At 40.2% G+C, this 16,551-nt stretch overlaps 1 protein-coding gene across 8 annotated transcripts in view; it reads right to left on the bottom strand.

The window, feature by feature from the left end:
- The window catches only part of ZP4 (zona pellucida glycoprotein 4), a 58,598-nt gene extending 44,775 nt beyond the window's left edge, over positions 1–13,823 (bottom strand). For 4 of the 8 annotated variants that reach the window (XM_032312744.1, XM_032312738.1, XM_032312742.1 and 1 more), the window contains exons 1-3: positions 13,765–13,810; positions 12,768–12,914; positions 1,777–1,929 (exon numbers count right to left, since the gene is read on the bottom strand). The gene's annotated coding sequence lies outside the window, so the exon portion shown is untranslated. Of the gene's footprint in view, positions 1–1,776; positions 1,930–12,767; positions 12,915–13,764 lie in introns of all 8 variants that reach the window. The other 4 variants (XM_032312739.1, XM_032312743.1, XM_032312740.1 and 1 more) reach the window with 3 other exon arrangements.
- Between the last annotated feature and the right edge of the window lie 2,728 nt (positions 13,824–16,551).

Below are 16,551 nucleotides of genomic sequence, written 5' to 3'. Positions count from 1 at the left end.
GCAAGCTCCCCGCTGCAGCATTTACTTTATAGGAGGTCATGAAGGATCCAATATTTTAGAAAATTAGTTTCATATAATTCTTGAATCAGGAGAGTAAAATATTTTCAGAGTTATTAAATGTAAGTTGAAAAATATAGTATTGGACTTCTTGAAAATCCAAGACTACCTCTGAAAGACATGGTAACTTTTTCTTCACTTGCTCGGGAAAAAATGTACCAAACTCCATTGTTTCTAGGCAGGTAATTTAAGCTAAGGGAATGTGATCGTTCCCAAGGAATTGGGATCGAAACAAATAATCTGTGCTCGTACAATAAGTGCTGGTGGATCCACTTTAGATGTTGTTTCTCGGGAGCTGAGTGAAGTGGGTTTAGGAAATTAGGAAGCAGGGCTCAGACTTGACTGTTCTAATCTTGAACCCTCTAAGTGACTGCAGAAGCACAAATTCCTCATTCCGAGTGAATGTTTAACCATAGATCCATCCAAAGTAAACTTCTCTCTAGTTCCCTTTGCTTTGATTTATCTAGTTGGTGTTTCCAAAAGCATCAGGTTAAAATCACTCTTCCATAGTAGTTTATATAGCTTCTGGCATCAAATATAATCTCTGTTCTTCTTGCCCCAAGAGTCACTTCTGGATAAAGTACTGCAAAAGTGATATTTAGGCTATAGAAGTTTCAGGAAAGCACCTTGATGATTTCCAGCTATGAAAATTATATGCTTCATGTGAGACCTTATTTTCTGCTTTGGCAGGAGAAATCCTGAAATAGTATGGGGACAGAAGTTAAAATATTACAGGCTTGGCTACCCTGTATCATCCAGGAAAGGGTAACAGCAGCTTTTCGTGCCTTATAGTATTTGGGGGAAAACAGAATAGCATCTTAAATAAAGTTTAAGGTCATACAAAGTGAAACTCTGGTAGAGATAACTCAGGCAAGAGGTGTTTGTTGCATATTTACTATGTGTAGACTAGAAGCTGTAGCATATGGGAACAGGTAAATATACCATTTTAATTTCATGATAACCCTAAGGAATAGAAAGGCTCTGTGCCTTGGAGAGGTGAGAATGGAGTAGATTAATCATAAGCATTAAATAAATAGAAGAGACATGAAGGCTTTACAATTCAGATAAATTATATCTAGTTGAATTCTAGGCTGTGCCTCAACGAGAAGATGGGACTTTATTTTGCTTTTAAAGGATGTAAATATTTTGACTAGAGGAGCAGAGGGGGTGTGGCCTGAGATGAGAGCAAGAACGAGAATAAATTCTAGGTCCGTGGTGTAAACAATGAAAGATTTCAGAGGTAGAAGAACCCTAGCTGCATTCAGTGGATGTTGAGTGACGGATTTGGCTGGAGCCCTGTTTTAATAAAGGTGAAGGAAAAATTCTGGAGAGGGCATCTTGGGAGAGGGCGATTGAAGTCCTTAAGGCACTGAGCTTTTGGATGGTTTGGCAGGGGTGGTTCTTAAATATTCTCAGGAATGAAGTAAATTTGGGAAGTTAGGGGATGTGGATTTGAAATGTCTGGTCTCATCTTGAACTCTGTAAGTGGAAGAGCTTTTTAGGATGATTAACTTGTGTGCATGATAGATTAGAGAGAGTGGCAGAGGGGAATGCCAGGAGGAGTCTGGACAAGTTTGGTATGGTGGCGGTTGCTAACTTGCGCACCCCAACATCCATTATCCCCTTGCTGCCTAGGACCTAGGAACAGAAGGCTGTTTTTCCCCTGAGGAGAGCTACGATAAAGTTGTCAGCCTTCTCGCAGTTCGCTGTGGCACATACCTGAGTTCTGTCTGGTGAAATGTAAGCAGAAGTATGTGCGGATGTCTAGGAAGGAGCAGGCTCACTGTTTATTACTTCCTCCCATTGGCTTAGAAGAGCCATGTGACAGCAGGAGCATCACCCACTGTCCTGGACCGCAGAGTGCTCTGGCTCCTGCAGACGGTAGACAGCAGACAGGTGCGGGGATAGTGGAGCAGGAAGGCGGGTTGGTATGCAGTCTCTGGTCACCTCCTGGAGCTGCCCCACCAGCCCGCATGCCTAATGCAGGACTTTTTTTTTTTTTTTTTTTTTTTTAAGTGGAAATGGGGAATAAACTATTATCTTATTTAGGCCATCTTTAGTTGGAGTTTTTCTGTTTTAGGAAACCAAACTTGATCCTAAGAAAGTGGTTTGTAACAGAAGGAAAAGAAGTGGTATATGCAAAAAAAAAAAAAAATTATTCATTACTGTTAGTTGGAGGAGTGGCAGATTGGCAAACTGGTGGTCTCCTCCAGCTGCCTGAGTTGCCCAGCCCGTTCCTTGGTACTCCATCTGAGGCAATTTTTGGACTCAATCTGTTTATTTATAAGACAATGACTATTCTTGATTTAAGTGTGTGGAGCCTTTCCCCCTCTAAAAATTGTATTTATCTAATATTCCTTTTATTCTAGAGGAAGAGAATTGATATCAGCGGAGCATTTACTATGTGCCAAATGGCATGATATATTTTACATATTTTGTCTTTTTTTTTTTTTATTTAATATTTATTTTATTTTTTTTTTATTTCCACCATAACAGTATTCATTATTTTTGCACCACACCCCGTGCTCCATGCAATCCGTGCCCTCTATAATACCCACCACCTGGAACCCCAACCTCCCACCCCCCGTCCCTTCAAAACCCTCAGATTGTTTTTCAGAGTCCATAGTCTCTCATGGTTCACCTCCCCTTCCAATTTCCCCCAACTCCCTTCTCCACTCTAAGTCCCCATGTCCTCCATGCTATTTGTTATGCTCCACAAATAAGTGAAACCATATGATAATTGACTCTCTCTGCTTGACTTATTTCACTCAGCATAATCTCTTCCAGTCCCGTCCATGTTGCTACAAAAGTTGGGTATTCATCCTTTCTGATGGAGGCATAATACTCTATCCCCAGGGGTACAGGTCTGTGAATCACCAGGTTTACACACTTCACAGCACTCACCAAAGTACATACCCTCCCCAATGTCCATAATCCCACCTCCTTCTCCCAAACCCCCTCCCCCCAGCAACCCTCAGTTTGTTTTGTGAGATTAAAAGTCACTTATGGTTTGTCTCCCTCCCAATCCCATCTTGTTTCATTTATTCTTCTCCTACCCACTTAAGCCCCCATGTTGCATCACCACTTCCTCATATCAGGGAGATCATATGATAGTTGTCTTTCTCTGCTTGACTTATTTCGCTAAGCATGATACGCTCTAGTTCCATCCATGTTGTCGCAAATGGCAAGATTTCATTTCTTTTGATGGCTGCATAGTATTCCATTGTGTATATATACCACATCTTCTTGATCCATTCATCTGTTGATGGACATCTAGGTTCTTTCCATAGTTTGGCTATTGTGGACATTGCTGCTATAAACATTCGGGTGCATGTGCCCCTTTGGATCACTACGTATGTATCCTTAGGGTAAATACCCAATAGTGCAATTGCTGGGTCATAGGGTAGTTCTATTTTCAACATTTTGAGGAACCTCCATGCTGTTTTCCAGAGTGGCTGCACCAGCTTGCATTCCCACCAACAGTGTAGGAGGGTTCCCCTTTCTCCGCATCCTTGCCAGCATCTGTCATTTCCTGACTTGTTGATTTTAGCCATTCTGACTGGTGTGAGGTGATATCTCATTGTGGTTTTGATTTGTATTTCCCTGATGCCGAGTGATATGGAGCACTTTTTCATGTGTCTGTTGGCCATCTGGATGTCTTCTTTGCAGAAATGTCTGTTCATGTCCTCTGCCCATTTCTTGATTGGATTATTTGTTCTTTGGGTGTTGAGTTTGCTAAGTTCTTTATAGATTCTGGACACTAGTCCTTTATCTGATATGTCATTTGCAAATATCTTCTCCCATTCTGTCAGTTGTCTTTTGATTTTGTTAACTGTTTCCTTTGCTGTGCAAAAGCTTTTGATCTTGATGAAATCCCAATAGTTCATTTTTGCCCTTGCTTCCCTTGCCTTTTGCGTTGTTCCTAGGAAGATGTTGCTGCGGTTGAGGTCAAAGAGGTTGCTGCCTGTGTTCTCCTCAAGGATTTTGATGGATTCCTTTCGCACATTGAGGTCTTTCATCCATTTTGAGTCTATTTTTGTGTGTGGTGTAAGGAAATGGTCCAATTTCATTTTTCTGCATGTGGCTGTCCAATTTTCCCAGCACCATTTATTGAAGAGGCTGTCTTTTTGCCATTGGACATTCTTTCCTGCTTTGTCGAAGATTAGTTGACCATAGAGTTGAGGGTCTATTTCTGGGCTCTCTATTCTGTTCCATTGATCTATGTGTCTGTTTTTGTGCCAGTACTATGCTGTCTTGATGACGACAGCTTTGTAATAGAGCTTGAAGTCCGGAATTGTGATGCCACCAACGTTGGCTTTCTTTTTCAATATCCCTTTGGCTATTCGAGGTCTTTTCTGGTTCCATATAAATTTTAGAATTATTTGTTCCATTTCTTTGAAAAAGATGGATGGTACTTTGATAGGAATTGCATTAAATGTGTAGATTGCTTTAGGTAGCATAGACATTTTCACAATATTTATTCTTCCAATCCAGGAGCATGGAACATTTTTCCATTTCTTTGTGTCTTCCTCAATTTCTTTCATGAGTACTTTATAGTTTTCTGAGTATAGATTCTGTGTCTCTTTGGTTAGGTTTATTCCTAGGTATCTTATGGTTTTGGGTGCAATTGTAAATGGGATTGACTCCTTAATTTCTCTTTCTTCTGTCTTGCTGTTGGTGTAGAGAAATGCAACTGATTTCTGTGCATTGATTTTATATCCTGACACTTTACTGAATTCCTGTATAAGTTCTAGCAGTTTTGGAGTGGAGTCTTTTGGGTTTTCCACATATAGTATCATATCATCTGCGAAGAGTGATAATTTGACTTCTTCTTTGCCGATTTGGATGCCTTTAATTTCCTTTTGTTGTCTGATTGCTGAGGCTAGGACCTCTAGTACTATGTTGAATAGCAGTGGTGATAATGGACATCCCTGCCGTGTTCCTGACCTTAGCGGAAAAGCTTTCAGTTTTTCTCCATTGAGAATGATATTTGCGGTGGGTTTTTCATAGATGGCTTTGATGATATTGAGGTATGTGCCCTCTATCCCTACCCTTTGAAGAGTTTTGATCAGGAAGCGATGCTGTACTTTGTCAAATGCTTTTTCAGCATCTATTGAGAGTATCATATGGTTCTTGTTCTTTCTTTTATTGATGTGTTGTATCACATTGACTGATTTGCGGATGTTGAACCAACCTTGCAGCCCTGGAATAAATCCCACTTGGTCGTGGTGAATAATCTTTTTAATGTACTGTTGAATCCTATTGGCTAGTATTTTGTTGAGTATTTTCGCATCTGTGTTCATCAAGGATATCGGTCTATAGCTCTCTTTTTTGGTGGGATCCTTGTCTGGTTTTAGGATCAAGGTGATGCTGGCCTCATAAAATGAGTTTGGAAGTTTTCCTTCCATTTCTATTTTTTTGGAACAGTTTCAGGAGAATAGGAATTAGTTCTTCTTTAAATGTTTGGTAGAATTCCCCCGGGAAGCCGTCTGGCCCTGGGCTTTTGTTTGTTTGGAGATTTTTAATGACTGTTTCAATCTCCTTACTGGTTATGGGTCTGTTCAGGCTTTCTATTTCTTCCTGGTTCAGTTGTGGTAGTTTATATGTTTCTAGGAATGCATCCATTTTTTCCAGATTGTCAAATTTATTGGCGTAGAGTTGCTCATAGTATGTTCTTATAATAGTTTGTATTTCTTTGGTGTTAGTTGTGATCTCTCCTCTTTCATTCATGATTTTATTTATTTGGGTCCTTTCTCTTTTCTTTTTGATAAGTCGGGCCAGGGGTTTATCAATTTTATTAATTCTTTCAAAGAACCAGCTCCTAGTTTCGTTGATTTGTTCTATTGTTTTTTTGGTTTCTATTTCATTGATTTCTGCTCTGATCTTTATGATTTCTCTTCTCCTGCTGGGCTTAGGGTTTCTTTCTTGTTCTTTCTCCAGCTCCTTTAGGTGTAGGGTTAGGTTGTGTACCTGAGACCTTTCTTGTTTCTTGAGAAAGGCTTGTACCGCTATATATTTTCCTCTCAGGACTGCCTTTGTTGTGTCCCACAGATTTTGAACCGTTGTATTTTCATTATCATTTGTTTCCATGATTTTTTTCAATTCTTCTTTAATTTCCCGGTTGACCCATTCATTCTTTAGAAGGATGCTGTTTAGTCTCCATGTATTTGGGTTCTTTCCAAACTTCCTTTTGTGGTTGAGTTCTAGCTTTAGAGCATTGTGGTCTGAAAATATGCAGGGAATGATCCCAATCTTTTGATACCGGTTGAGTCCTGATTTAGGACCGAGGATGTGATCTATTCTGGAGAATGTTCCATGTGCACTAGAGAAGAATGTGTATTCTGTTGCTTTGGGATGAAATGTTCTGAATATATCTGTGATGTCCATCTGGTCCAGTGTGTCGTTTAAGGCCTTTATTTCCTTGCTGATCTTTTGCTTGGATGATCTGTCCATTTCAGTGAGGGGAGTGTTAAAGTCCCCTACTATTATTGTATTATTGTTGATGTGTTTCTTTGATTTTGTTAATTGGTTTATATAGTTGGCTGCTCCCACGTTGGGAGCATAGATATTTAAAATTGTTAGATCTTCTTGTTGGACAGACCCTTTGAGTATGATATAGTGTCCTTCCTCATCTCTTATTATAGTCTTTGGCTTAAAATCTAATTGATCTGATATAAGGATTGCCACTCCTGCTTTCTTCTGATGTCCATTAGCATGGTAAATTCTTTTCCACCCCCTCACTTTAAATCTGGAGGTGTCTTCGGGCTTAAAATGAGTTTCTTGGAGGCAACATATAGATGGGTTTTGTTTTTTTATCCATTCTGATACCCTGTGTCTTTTGACAGGGGCATTTAGCCCATTAACATTCAGGGTAACTATTGAGAGATATGAATTTAGTGCCATTGTATTGCCTGTAAGTTGACTGTTACTGTATATGGTCTCTGTTCCTTTCTGATCTACCACTTGTAGGCTCTCTCTTTGCTTAGAGGACCCCTTTCAATATTTCCTGTAGAGCTGGTTTGGTATTTGCAAATTCTTTCAGTTTTTGTTTGTCCTGGAAGCTTTTAATCTCTCCTTCTATTTTCAATGATAGCCTAGCTGGATATAGTATTCTTGGCTGCATGTTTTTCTCGTTTAGTGCTCTGAAAATATCATGCCAGCTCTTTCTGGCCTGCCAGGTCTCTGTGGATAAGTCAGCTGCCAATCTAATATTTTTACCATTGTATGTTACAGACTTCTTTTCCCGGGCTGCTTTCAGGATTTTCTCTTTGTCACTGAGACTTGTAAATTTTACTATTAGGTGACGGGGTGTGGGCCTATTCCTATTGATTTTGAGGGGCGTTCTCTGAACCTCCTGAATTTTGATGCTCGTTCCCTTTGCCATATTGGGGAAATTCTCCCCAATAATTCTCTCCAGTATACCTTCTGCTCCCCTCTCTCTTTCTTCTTCTTCTGGAATCCCAATTATTCTAATGTTGTTTCGTCTTATGGTGTCACTTATCTCTCGAATTCTCCCCTCGTGGTCCAGTAGCTGTTTGGCCCTCTTTTGCTCAGCTTCTTTATTCTCTGTCATTTGGTCTTCTATATCACTAATTCTTTCTTCTGCCTCATTTATCCTAGCAGTGAGAGCCTCCATTTTTAATTGCACTTCATTAATAGCTTTTTTGATTTCAACTTGGTTAGATTTTAGTTCTTTTATTTCTCCAGAAAGGGCTTTTATATCTCTCGAGAGGGTTTCTCTAATATCTTCCATGCCTTTTTCGAGCCCGGCTAGAACCTTGAGAATTGTCATTCTGAACTCTAGATCTGACATATTACCAATGTCTGTATTGATTAGGTCCCTAGCCTTCGGTACTGCCTCTTGTTCTTTTTTTTGTGTTGAATTTTTCCGTCTTGTCATTTTGTCCAGATAAGAGTATATGAAGGGGCAAGTAAAATACTAAAAGGGTGGCAACAACCCCAGGAAAAAATGCTTTAGCCAAATTAGAAGAGATCCAAAATCATGAGGGGGGAGAAAGGGGATAAAAAGAGGTTCAAAAAGGAAGAAAGAAAAAAAAAGAAAAAAGAAAAGAAAAATATTTAAAAAAAAGGAAAACACCTAAGAAAAATGTAAAAAAGAAAAAATATATATATTAGATAAACCAATAAAAAATCGTTAAAAAAGAAAAAGGTAACAGTTAAAAAAAAAAAAAATTTTACCCGAAGGCGAGAAAAAAAAAAAAAAAAATGAAAAAGAAAAAAATTAAATTAACTGCAAGACTAAAAAAACATCACAGGGAAAAAGCCATGAGTTCCGTGCTTGGCTTTCTCCTCCTCTGGAATTCTGCTGCTCTCCTTGGTATTGAAACCCCACTCCTTGGTAGGTGAACTTGGTCTCGGCTGGATTTCTTGTTGATCTTCTGGGGGAGGGGCCTGTTGTAGTGATTCTCAAGTGTCTTTGCCCCAGGCGGAATTACACCGCCCTTACCCGGGCCGGGGTGAGTAATCCGCTAGGGTTTGCTTTCAGGAGCTTTTGTTCCCTGAGCGCTTTCCGTAGAGTTCCGGAGGACGGGAATACAAATGGCGGCCTCCTGGTCTCCGGCCCGGAGGAGCCGAGAGCCCAGGGCCGCACTCCTCAGTGCGCCCTCAGAGAACAGCGCCCAGTTACTCCCGTCTGCCTGACCTCCGGCCGCGCTCCGAGCTCACCGAGCCTGCGACCAGTTCAAGGTAACACCGAGCTGTGAGCTTACTGTCGGCTCTGTCTCTGTAGCCGGCTTTCCCGTTCCAATACCCGCAAGCTCTGCGACACTCAGACACCCCTGATCCTTCTGTGACCCTGCGGGACCTGAGGCCACGCTGAACCCGCGTGGGCTTCGCCCCGGTTTAGCCTCTGGAGCGATGTCCCTCAGCGGAACAGACTTTTAAAAGTCCTGATTTTGTGCGCCGTTGCTCCGCCGCTTGCCGGGAGCCGGCCCCTCCCCCCGGGGTCTATCTTCCCGTCGCTTTGGATTCACTTCTCCGCCGGTCCTACCTTTCAGAAAGTGGTTGTTTTTCTGTTTCCAGAATTGCTGTTCTTCTCTTCGATCTGCCGATGGATTTTCAGGTGTTTGCAATTTTTAGATAAGCTATCTAGCTGATCTCCGGCTAGCTGAAGCAGTCTCAGCCTGCTACTTCTCCGCCATCTTGACTCCTCCCCCCCCATATTTTGTCTTTTAAAATTCTCATAAAAGCCTATGGAGGGAGTTATGAACTCTGTTTTCCAAAAGAGAAACTGACACTTAGTGCAGACACTGTTTACAAAGCTATTGACTGAGGTGGGGTCCAGATCATGGCCTGCAGGAACTCACAGTCCATAACTTTCCATCACAGCAATGAATTTGAGGGGCTCAAAATATCCATGTGATGTCATAGCCAAGTGGGAAATACGGTATGCTTGTATACATGTGTGTGCAATATAGTTATAAAATACGATCAATTTTTCACATCAAAGTTTTGCTTCTGAGTTCTCTCTTTTAAAAAAAGTATTACAAATCATAAGCAGTTGTCATGTCAGCTTCATCTGATAGAATCAGTGTAAATTAAATGTTGATATTTTACAGTAGACACACTTCTCAAAATAACTAAATATTTTTCAAATTAATAAAGTTTAAAGAAACATTTCATTTAAGGCAGAATGTCCCTGAAGCAGTAAGCCAAACCCTGCATTTCATAATCGCCCATTGGAGTATGTGACTTTTGGGTGTCTGGCTTGTTCATGAGTTACTAACTGTCTTTTTGGAGGGGGGAAGGGAGGTGAATCTCCTCTTCGCCACTCATCTATAAGGCAGCCTTCTCACCCTGCTTCTGCATCTGCAGAGACACCTTCTTACGCTCACTGATTTAATAGCAATCAAATACGATAATAGGCATTTTGTGTTTCTCCTGTTATTACTATGCATGTATAGCTGTGTTCCCACATGCACTGAAGACACATGGATAGAGAAGGCTTTCCTTTTTGCAAATTTGGGAATGAGATAATATATGAACAGGGAAGCAGGCCATTTCTTTTTAAGAATGACTAACTTTGTCTCTGCTTTTTACAATCAACGAATCTTTTTTTTTTTTTTTTTTTTTTAACTTGGAGACAGATAGGATTGAAAACGTTTTATGATTCATGGTGTGCTTAAAATGTTAGCAGACTGCCAGAAAGCTGCAGGATACATCAAGATTTTAAGTAGCCCCCCCCCCAACCCCGCCCGCCAACTTCCTTTATGCTGCTAGGGGTAAGACATGGGAGTGGAGATTGCTCGAATGTTTTGAGGTTCTGTAGCCAGGAGCGAGGCAGTGAAATATATTTCAATGGGAATTGGAATTAAGATGTTTCCTTGGTCATTCTTTGTAAAAAATTGATGATTATTCTGCCAGAAGTGCACATTTAAAAATCTTCTATGTATAATAAATTGCTTGTCATGAAGTGTGAAGAACTATAGGAAGTGTAAACATGTCAGTATTTCAGAGATGAATATTAATGCTGGACACAACCTTTGTTCACATGTTTAGACAAAATGGGAGATTCTTGATTTGCTATTAGCTTAGCTTATGCGGAAAGCAGTTAATGGTAATTTCTCTTATTTAAAAAAAAAAAGCTCTTTATTTCTCTTCATTTGGCTGTTGGAAGCATCTGAGGGCCACAATGATAAAAGAGTATATAATTTTGGGTTGATTTAGACTTCTTTGCATGCAGCTCACTTTCTGCATGGTAGCACTTTATTCTGCCTAAGAAAATTTTTGCAGATTTCCCATGTGTCAGAAGGGGACAAACAAAATTCCTACTTTTCTCCCTGGGTGTGTTTGGCAGAGGCCAGGAGAAAGAAAAAGGGAAGGGGCAGCTGCCTTACACACCATCCACATGTGCAAGAGAGTGGCCTCTAGATACCCAGATGCTCACTTCAAATAAATGATGCAGGGTCTGGGTCACAAATTGGGCTGGCCAATTTATTTTCAGATTTGTTTTTCTTTTCTCCTTGTTTTTAGTACATTTCAGGAAAAGAATGTTCCATTTGGTACCTGATTAAACATAAAATTGCTATTTTCTTAGATTGCCTATTATCAAAGGTAGGTATTAAGCTAGCTGTTTAAGTGTCTGAAATTATTCAGGTTGTATAAGCACTGTGGTTTTGTGGCCATTCACTGTTTTTAAAATTAGAAGACATAAAAGGGCCCATTCTGTGGAGACTGGAATAGATCTGGGACAAGGGGAACTGGTAGGTATTCAGGGACAGACTTTTAAATTGCTAACTGTGTACATACTACCTGGAAAAAAAAAAAAAAAAACCTTTTTAAAAGTTTTGAGTATGTTAATTTTGCTCTCAGCTGAGTTCCTGCTTCCTCGTTTGAGGGAGTTCTGGTCATGGCATATGCAATATATGATTTTCCACCAAATAGTTATAAAATAAATTTATGAAAGTTGTTACCAAGGATAGTGAGCTGCTCTGTGAAAGAAGGATTCTACAGTTTAAGAACTTAGGTGAAATGCTTGGTTTGTGTTCTCCCTTTGGGATTTACAATATAAATTCTCACAGAAGTCTTTTAATAAACAAAAGTGTTTAACCTGGGAATTACCATGGAAGAATGCTTTTCTAAATAGTATTTAGATGGCTTACAGAACTTTTTTGGAAATCCTGGTGGAAGATACTGTAATTTGATCTCTTGTGCCGGGGCTACTTGTAGAGTTTACCCAACTGTTGATGGAGCGAGCCATCGTGGTGAGGAGCCCATTCCAATGGCAAGATTCTCATGCCCCAGTAATTAGCTTGCTCCATTAAGTTCTTTCCGTTTGTTGTTACTGTTTTCAGCTCTTTAGGACCTAGGGACTAGGTCACTATTATTGCTCTGTAACAAAATCCCTAATACCCCAATAATTTTAGAAATATGATCATTTTCTTTGAGCCCGTGTGCTCTTGGGACCAGGACTCTGGGGTGGGGGCGGGGGACACTGGGTATGCCTGCCACTTGCATGTCTGCTCATTGCTTGCTGGTTAGACTCCAGTAATAGCCTGGATTCCTTCTCTTTGCACAAAATCCTGGCTATTGGGTGTCATTCATTTAACAAATGATGCACTTAACAAATTCATTCATTTAACAAATGCCTACTTTATCCCAGACATTTTTCTTGACTCTGGGTACAGCAGAGAACATATCAGATAGAACTTTGTTCTAATGGAGCTGATATTGAGGGCAGCAGACAACAAACACATAAGTAAGTAAATAATGATGTGTTATGAATAGATGTAAAAGCAGAGGAAGAGGGTTGAAAACCTACAGTGACAGAATGCATTGCTGTTTTAGATGGCTAACCAAATCTTCTTCCTGAGAATCTCTTCTAAAGATCTAGTTCTGCGCTCTAGATCTGTTTCTCTGGTGATCGGGTAAGGGTAAAAAATACCAACTATGTTATTAAGCAAACTTACGATACAAATGATGCTGTATTGGTAGATTGCATCAGTATCTGATGGGGGTGACATGCTTTGGGCTTTTCTGACTCCATGAGTCTTACAGCCAAGCATATTGTTTTCGGGGACACAGTAAGATATGCACATTAATTTATTATCAGAGTTATTGGCTCCTGTGGGACAGGAAGCTTTTATGCCTGGTCAGCGCCCACACCACCCTAGTGGTTCTCTTCTCCCTACCCTGGTGTGGCCTGTGACAAGGGACTTCCTGTAACATTGCCCACTGATGTAGAGAAATACCTAAGACTATGGCTTGGCCCACTCAAATTGGTTTCTGTCACACAGCCTTCTCAAACTGGTGTCACAGTGGCTTCAGCTCTCTTCTAAGACTGCATGTTTCATTTAACCTCCAAAGGTCTCCTGGTGGGCATAGCAGAAGGGGCGGTTCTGATGAGCAGAAGAGGAAATGGGAAAGTGAGCAGGGGGAAAAGCATTTTAGCCAGGGAACAGCAAGACAAGTTTACCATGATTGAAGAAAAGCAAGAAGACTAGTGTAACCTGAGCAAAGATTCCAGAAAATTTCCACACTCATGATTTCATTCCTGTGACTAAACTTTTGGAGAAGTAGGTGTGGTCAAGAGAGAGCCTTCCAAAGGCAGCGTTCTCCAAGTTCCATTGGGAATCACCGGTTTTTGTTTGTTTTAATGTTCATTCACGATTTTTAAAAATGCATTTTTATGTTGCTTTGAAGCAACTAAACTGCACATTGTTTTATAATGTATACACCTGATTTCGTGCTTTTATTTTAAGTATCACATCCCCTTATAGCTACACATTTTTCCCAATGTGGGAAATTGGGGGAGAGATCACTGCCTGTTCTATTACCTTCTCTTTCTGCAACTTTCCCCTCTTCCCTGTGTGTTTAATATAACTGACACAATCCCAGGTAAGATAAGCATCATTGTCTGCCATTCTCAGATGCAAAAGTAAATGACACAACTGACAGCATAAGGTGGTAGAGCGGAAATGTGAACACTGCTCATTTAACAGTTTTTTCTGCTGCCCCCTGGCGGTTGGATTTTTGACTAATGAGGTTTGTATCTGATGGCCTTGCTCTTTTACGATAGTCTGTAGGTAAATTTCTTGTCTTTGAATCTTCCTGCGGTTCCCCTCTGCCTCCAAAAGAGCCAGTTCCTGCCCTGAATCTCTTATTTGGACCCCTAACAGCCATCTGCCTTGCTCTGGCTGTTTCTGGTTGTGGTCTCAACTGTTCCACTTCCACTTCCATTTTTTGTACCTGACAGTTGGTAAACCATCATCGGCAAGGATCACCTCCTTCTGATGCTTTATCAGTCGGCCACTGGTGGAATTCTGTGAGTTGGTGTATTCCAACAGAAGGTATATTTCTAGGCAACGGAGGGAGAAGTTTTGTGGTCTTCCCCTTTCCCATTCCAAATTTGATCTCTTGATGTGTATCTCTGAAGAACTCTTAGGAAACTAAGGTTGCTACAAGTAACGGGGTTTGACTAGAAGAACTGAAATCCAGCTGAGGGTTCAAAGGTTTCTCAGCAACAACAATTGGCAGTAGAGAGTTGTTGGTGAGGGGAGACTATGGCCGACTGAGAGAAGGAACAGCAGCTCCACTACAGGAAAGCCAGACCCAGACTGTAGCCAGGAGCCAGCAACTAAAGAAGATGGACTATCCAGACTTGAAAATGGAATAAGAAGCTGGGCAGAAGGGAGGATAACAGAAGAATCAAAAAGGGAAGATGGAAGCTTTTATGGAAATGCCATCTAATAGAAATACAGAGCAAGCCACGAATAAGAGCCGCACTTGTGTTTAAAATTTCCAGTAGTCATGTCCCAAAAAAGTAAAAAGAAACACATGAAACTAATTTTAACAATGTATATAATTTTTATTTGATTTATTAATTTTTTTAGTATAGGTACAAATTAGGTTTCTTTATATTTTTTTAATTTAAAATCAATCAGTTAATGGGGCGCCTGGGTGGCTCAGTGGGTTAAGCCGCTGCCTTCGGCTCAGGTCATGATCTCAGGGTCCTGGGATCGAGTCCCGCATCGGGCTCTCTGCTCAGCGGGGAGCCTGCTTCCCTCTCTCTCTCTCTCTGCCTGCCTCTCCGACTACTTGTGATTACTCTCTGTCAAATAAATAAATAAAATCTTAAAAAAAAAAAAAAAAAAAAAAAAAATAAAATCAATCAGTTAACATAGAGTGTATTATTAGTTTCAGAGGTAGAGTTTAGTGATTGACCAGTTGCATATAAGAGAGTTCATTATATTGCATACCCTCCTTAATGCCCATCACTCAGTTACCCCATCCCCCCACCTACCTCCCCTCTAGCAACCCTCGGTTTGTTTCCTGTGGTTAATTGTCTCTTATAGGGAGGCTGCTGGGTGACTCAGTGGGTTAAAGCCTCTGCCTTCAGCGCAGGTTGTGGTCTCAGGGTCCTGGGATTGGATCCTGGGATCAGGTCCCGCGTCGGGCTCTCTGCTCGGCAGGGAGCCTGCTTCCCTTCCTCTCTCTCTGCCTGCCTCTCCACCTGCTTGTGATCTCTGTCTGTCAAATAAATAAATAAAATCTTTAAAAAAATAAAGAGTCTCTTATAGTTTATCTCCCTCTGATTTTGTCTTAGTTTATTTTTCCCTCCCTTCCCCTATGTTTTTTTGTTTATTAAATTGCACATATGAGTGAAATCATATGGTATTTTTCTTTGACTTATTTTGCTCAACATAGTTTGAGCAAAATAGTTTGCTCTGCATAGTTACAAATGGTAAGATTTCATTCTTTTTTGATGGCTGAGTAATATTCCATTCTATATCTATCTATCTATCTATCTATCACATCTTCTTCATCCATTCAGCTGTCTTTGGAGATCTGAGCTTTTTCCATAGTTTGGCTATTGTGGTCATTGCTGCTATAAAGGTGCATGTGCCTCTTGGAATCACTCTGTATCCTTTGGATAAAAACCTACTAGTATAATTTCTGGGTCATAGGGTAGCTCTATTTTTAACTTTTTGAGGAACCTCCATACTGTTTTCCATAGTAGCTGTACCATTTGCATTCCCACCAGACAAAGCCATAGTATCCAAAAATGTATAAAGAGCTTATCAAACTCAACATCCAAAAAACAAATAATCCAATCAAGAAATGGGAAGATGACATGAATAGACATTTCTCCAAAGAAGACATACAGAGGCCAACAGACACATGAAAAAATGCTCAACAGCACTCAGCATCGGGGAAATCCAAATCAAAACCACAACAAGATACCACCTCACACCGGTCAGAATGGCTAAAATGAACAAGTCAGGAAACAACAGAAGTTGGTGATGATGCAGAGAAAGGGGAACCCTCTTATACTCATGGTCGGGATGCAAACTATGTGTGTGTGTGTGTGTGTGTGTGTGTGTGTGTGTGTATTTTTTTAATCTTTTTTTAAAAAGTGATCTGTGCCCAATGTGGGACTCAAAGTCACAATCCTGAGATCAAGAATTGTATGCTCCCTCCAACTTAACCAGTCAGGTGTCCCAACAATATGTTTTATTTAACTCAGTTATATCCAAAATATTATGATATTACTATGTGATCAACATAAAACATTATTAATGAGATACATTCTTCCTTTCTCTCTTTCTCATACCATGTCTTCAAAATCTAGAGAGTATTTTATAGTTACAGCACATTTCAGTTAGAACTAGCTCTTAGTTCATGTGGATAGTGCTATCATATCAGACAGGAAGAGACAGTGAAGCAGAGATGGTTGAGGAGGGTAAATGAAGGAGGGAGTCTAGGTGCTTAGAGGCCCAGAGAAGCCCCTACTGGCAGCTGGACTCTTGATAAGGTGACATCTTGAAAATCATTCTTTAACTAGGACTTTGAGTTTTCTAATTTATTATGTAAAAATTATAATTTTACTTATGTTTATTTAAAATTTTTATTCTAAAATGTATTATTAGAAAACTTTAATAGGTATGGGTAGGGATTATAGACTGAGATGGAAATTTTCTTGGAGACAAGATGCTGAATTTCAAGGATTGAAATTTGTTTCCAACTCCTGAATGA

This window comes from Mustela erminea, chromosome 14 (assembly GCF_009829155.1).
Source record: "Mustela erminea isolate mMusErm1 chromosome 14, mMusErm1.Pri, whole genome shotgun sequence".
In the NCBI taxonomy this organism is placed as follows: Eukaryota; Metazoa; Chordata; class Mammalia; order Carnivora; family Mustelidae; genus Mustela; species Mustela erminea.
This window is presented reverse-complemented; position numbering and strand designations above follow the sequence as displayed.